The sequence below is a fragment of the Mandrillus leucophaeus genome, unplaced genomic scaffold (assembly GCF_000951045.1).
Source record: "Mandrillus leucophaeus isolate KB7577 unplaced genomic scaffold, Mleu.le_1.0 Scaffold134, whole genome shotgun sequence".
NCBI classification, from domain to species: Eukaryota; Metazoa; Chordata; class Mammalia; order Primates; family Cercopithecidae; genus Mandrillus; species Mandrillus leucophaeus.
The window spans coordinates 19,254-24,639 of record NW_012101299.1 but is presented as its reverse complement, the minus strand read 5'-3'; the positions used below and the strand labels follow the sequence as shown (position 1 = coordinate 24,639).

Here is a 5,386-nt window from a genome sequence, read left to right as displayed (position 1 = left end):
ACACTTGCTGTATGGTCCAGCAATCATACTTCTAGAAATTTCCCCAGAAAAAATGAAACTTTATATCTCCATACAAAGACTTGTATGTGGATATTCATCTCAGCTTTATTCATTATAGCCAAACTTTGGAAAACTTCAAGTGTTAATTAACTGGTGAATTAATAGAGTGTTATCTATTCACACAATGAAATAATACTCTGCAATAAAGAGGAATAACCTACAGATATGGTTCCATTATTAGAAAATTATAGAAAAAGTAAACTGTAGGATAGAAAGCAAAAGGTTTCTAGGAAGTAGGTGGTACGGGGAGAGAACTGACTGCATAATTACATGAAGGAAATTTTTGGAGTGAGGAAAATATTCTATATGATTGTGGTGGTAGTTAAACAATCACGCATACCCCAGTGGAGCCCTTCCTCTGGCCAGCGTGGAGGGAGGGGAATGCTGGGCGTTGAAGATTAAAAGAAGCCACAGGGGAGCTGAAGTTGTATAAGACACTGGAGAATATCTTACATGTATCATAATTTTTAAATCCTGCCAGAAAAAGTTGGTGCAACTCAGTATTAATCAACAAATAAAAATTACAAATAGTCATTTAAGAATATGTATCCTTTGCAAAGTTATATTATGTGGGATCCTGTTTCAGAGACAGATGAAGACACTCAACCACCTCTAAATGCTACTAAACACACAGCGTCTACTCTGAATGCAGATACTGCTCTCATAAAAATTCTGCAAAGAAGGAAGGGGTTGGTGCAGACTGTTCCGATGCTGGTAGGTTCCTTTCAAGGGCAGGTTTTTTCAGTCTCCCTGGGAATTGATGTTCCAGAAAATGCTGATATCTATGGAATGAATCTTATCTTCCTCAGATACGGAATAAGAAAAATATTTGTGAACCCCTGTCCTTTGCTTTGAAGCACCCAGTCCTATACATTGACATGTAGTCACTGATACAAACATCACACCCTCTTGTCTAGCGTGCACACATCACGATGTAGCCCTTTCTGCACCTGAGTACTCTCATGCATGCACAAAGCCAGAGTGGTTTTTCAAAATGCTAATTTGGTAATGAGCCAGGAGCTGGATGACTTGATGAAGAATAATTTGACAGAGATCTTGAGCATAGAAGTAAACAAATTAAAGAGAGAAGTAAGAAACTGAGTGAGCAAGGCTTAGGGAAAGAACTAGGAGAGGTTCAGGGAGCTGAGAAGATCATTGCGTCCTAAAACTGGAGCACCTCTGAAAGCTCCTGGGCCAAATTCCTGTCCCCATCCATTTATTCCTTCATTCATCCATTTGCCACATATGCTGTTCAGTGTGAGGAGAGGAATAGGAATTGAGGCAAAAGGGCCCCTTTCCTCTTAGCATGCACAGTTAGCAGGGAAGGTAGACGCTAAATAGATATACATAATAACATGTCATGATTGCCATGGTAGTGAGCACAGGCTGCTGAGATGCCCATGTAGGAGTCCTGACACAGACAGTGGGCAGGAGGCCTCCCTGAAAAGCCAACATTTATGCTGAGATTTCAGTAATGGGTATTAGCTATTTGGTGTAGGCAAACAAAAGTGTAGAATTCTAAACCGGGTGCGGTGCCTCATGCCTGTAATCCCAACACTTTGGAGGCCAAGGCGGGTGGATCACTTGAGGTCAGGAGTTTGAGGCCAGCCTGGCCAATACAGCAAAACTCCATCTCTACCAAAAAATATAAAAAAAATTAGCCAGGCAGGTGCCTGTAATCCCAGTTACTCGGGAGGCTAAGGCAGGAGAATTGCTTGAACCTGGGAGGCAGAGGTTGCAGTGAGCTGAGATCACACCATTGCATGCCAGCCCGGGTGACAGAGTGAGACTCCGTCTAAAAAAAAAGAAAAAAAAAAAATGGTGGGAAGTTCCAGACAGAAGATCGCCATGTGCGAAAGCTCAAAGAGATAATGAATCTTGTCTATGAACAGAAAAGAAGTCAGTGTGGTCAGAACCCATTATATAAGGAGAGTGAGAAGAGGGGAGGTGAGGGGAGGTGTTAGAAGACCTTCTTAACTACCTAAGGAGTTCACATTTTATCCTCAAGAAAATGGGATGCCATCGAAGCATTTTAAGAAAAGGAGGGATGTGATCAGATTTGTAATTTTCAAAGATTTCTTGAGATGCTGTGAATTTTACAGAAAAGGCAACTGAGATGCAAAACCCACGTTCACATCATGAGTGAGTCCTCTAACTAGGATGATGCAATCAACAAATTCTAAGACCAAATTCCGGCAGCACTGACTCCAAAGGTAAGCCTGTAGATCCACTGCTAGCAAGCGGGACTGGGGATTACTGTACATGGTTTTCAGGAGCATTAGAAATAATTGCTGGGTTATTGTCATATTTGACAACATCGTCTTGCATAGCAGACTTAGGCAACGCCGCTGGACAGTGCCTTCTACCTCAGAATGAGGGTCGAGGCTTCAGAAAGAAATCTCGATCCAAACCTAAGCATCATCTTGAGTGTTCTCCAGGAAGGCCCTGTGTGCCCTAGAAGTGGGTGCTGAAGAGGCCCCTGCCATTGTGGGGTGACATAAGAGAACGGGGAGCCAATTGTGTGGGCACTGTCAAGCTGCCATGTGCCGGAAACCCACCTCCTCTGTCATGACAGCTGTGGCCTCCATACTATGGTCACCAATGGGGTTTGGCTACCTTCCTGTCAGCTCAGGTAATGACGGGTATGGAAGGCCTCATCCAGCCCCACACTGTGTCAGGGACTCAGGGTAAGCAGTGACTGAGACGTGGGCCTGGTCCACTGGGAGCTTACATTCCCATGCACAAATGCAGCAATAAGCAAGAAAAAGTGAACAAGCTAAGTCATCTCAGGTTACATTAAGTGCTATGAAATTTATAAAAGGAGTGTAAAAATTGTGAGTCACCAGGGAAAGCCAGTGTAGACAGTGTGGGCATAGTAGGCGCCTCATAGCTGAGGCCTGAGCCGGGAACAAGCCCTCCGCAGGGGAAGCACAGCCCAGGCAGGGGAGCAGGAGCCTCTGCCCCCATGAGCAGGAACCTCCTCCCTGCTTTTTAAACGGCAGAGTTCCTGCCAGAGCGTTGGTTTTACACAGTCTGCTGCAACCCTACCAGGGTTTCAATTGAGTGCCTCGGTGCCCATAAAACACTCTTTCTACTTTTTCTAAGAGAGTGGAAATAGCCAATCAAATCAAAGTTGATCTTTCCTTTCTCAAAACCCCAATATTCAGCAAATATTTGAGTTTACAATATACTGTGCCCTGAGATTTATAAAGACGTGGCCTTCTTTTTTGGAAGATCTCTAGTCTTTGAGGTCATTGGTAGAAGCACCCCCTACACAGGTTAACATCATGTCCCCCAGTCATATGAGGGTACATTACATAGAGCATCATTAGCATAAGTGACTCTGTCTTAAAAAAATGACCCCGTCTTATACTTCAAAAGGCATCATGCCAGCAGGGAGCAGATGTACACCTAATCAATAGAGTCGGTGTCCAACCAGATGGGGATGTGACCCTTTACTATCATCCTCATCAGAAGACTCCTGGGCTATCAAAGGGCAGGACCTCACCAGCTCAGCACAGCCACTTCCATATACATCTTACTGTCACTTGTGATCAGTACCAAAGGAAGTGCCCACCTGAAGGACTCTCCCTTGCAAGATGCTGAGGACCACCAGGATCCACCCAAGAGATGCAAGAGATGCTCCTTGTCCACACCACTTTCCTCGTATTTGTTCATTTGCTATCCCCTTTTCTCTTGATGTTAAGTGTCACTCTGTTTGATGTGAAAGCTCTTGTCTATAACATTTATAGATTGATTAAGTATACTATCATGCATGGTTTGCAATATTGACTGACCTGTGCAGTGGCTTGAGCCTGTATGCCATGGTGGCTCTGACTCCTGAGTGCATGGGAGTCCTAGACAGCTGCCTCCTCGGAACTCCACAGAGCCCGTGGATTTTATGATTGAAATAGCATTGGTAAAGTCTGACCTTGTGGAGAGACACAAACGTGTGTGGATTTGGCTATGCCTGGCCTTGTGCTGCTCACGACATACCTTACCCACCATTTTCAGCACTTTCTTTGTTCTACTTTGAGTTACAAATAGAGACACATAAATAAATGTGATCTGTCCTTTTCTTCTCAAGCACAGAAATGGTGACTGGTGCCCTTTGGCACCCCTTGCCCCTGTAGTTATAGCACAAATAAAGTAGCTGGTGTTAGGGACATCAAAAATATCCTTCGAAGTCAAATCTTTGGAGAGAAGGAGAGGCGCAAGAATGGCCTTTCTTTCTAGGGAGAAGACTTTACCAGGAGCAGTTTAAAATGCTGTAGAGAAACTGCCGTGAAAGGCTGAGCTGTACCCCCTGTTCTGTTTCATGCCAGGCAAGCAGCCAGCTGTAGATGTGGGAAAGAAGGATGCCAGGTGAACTGGGGGGAGCAGAGCCCCATAGGACAAGGCTGCTGAGGACGCGGGTTGTAACCCACAGGCCCAGTCAATGCCTTTCATTCTTGGTGATGGAAGGGGACCCTCCCAGTGTGACTCTGAGTGTCTCTGAGCTTGATCTAGCAAGGACAAGGCAGCCAGAAGCCTGGCTTTGCTCAGATGTGGGAAGCGTGCAGGCTGCAGGGGCCTCTGTGGGTTTACAGGGAGCACTCTGGGATCCTCTGCCCTGTGGGGTGTGAGGCTGGGAGGGCCTGGCCACATGCCAAGAAGGCAGAAGCAAGTTCAAGGGCAGAAAAGTTGTGGGCAAGAGTCTCAAGAGCGCCTCACCAACCACAAGACTCTGCTCGGTACCGAGCTCTCAGGGTTGCAGGAAAGACTAATGGCATCGTCGATTTTTCTCGACATTAACAATAAAAAGGCAGAGCTCAGAAAGGCTGTGATGTACGTGTGGACACACGGCTCACTGAGAGGTGGGATCAGAGTCTAGGTCTTGTGCGCTGGCAAGGATGCAATTGTGAAAATGATGGAAAGGAACTCAGGCAGGAGACACACAATACACATGGGAAAGACACAGCAGGTACAGCAAACGCACACACAGGACAACAGCAAGCATGGAGCTAGATACAGTGAGCACCAGAAAGGAAGAGTAGAACCAGCTTAGTTTTACAGGAGCCAGGGGATTCTCGGTCTGTGAAGATAAATTGTATCCATTCAGTTTTTCATTCAATATAATTGAGCGCCTTGATAGGTACAGGAAATACACAAATGGAAATACGTCATCGACTCTACCCTCAAGGCATTTGGGTGTTTTCCAGGCTCTGTGGTTGTTCCTAGGACTATAAATATGAAGAAAAAAAGATTCATAGAAACTGCCCTCAGGTCCTTCCAGCTCTTAGATAGAGAAATAGATGATAGAGAGATAGAGAGATAGAGAGATAGA

At 45.3% G+C, this 5,386-nt stretch overlaps 1 long non-coding RNA gene across 1 annotated transcript in view; it reads left to right on the top strand.

Moving 5' to 3' along the window:
* The first annotated feature begins 2,173 nt into the window (after window positions 1–2,173).
* The window catches only part of LOC105534362, a 6,029-nt gene continuing 2,816 nt past the window's right edge, over window positions 2,174–5,386 (top strand). The window contains exon 1 of the long non-coding RNA XR_001005257.1: window positions 2,174–2,273. This is a non-coding gene — a long non-coding RNA (uncharacterized LOC105534362). The remainder of the gene's footprint in view (window positions 2,274–5,386) is intronic.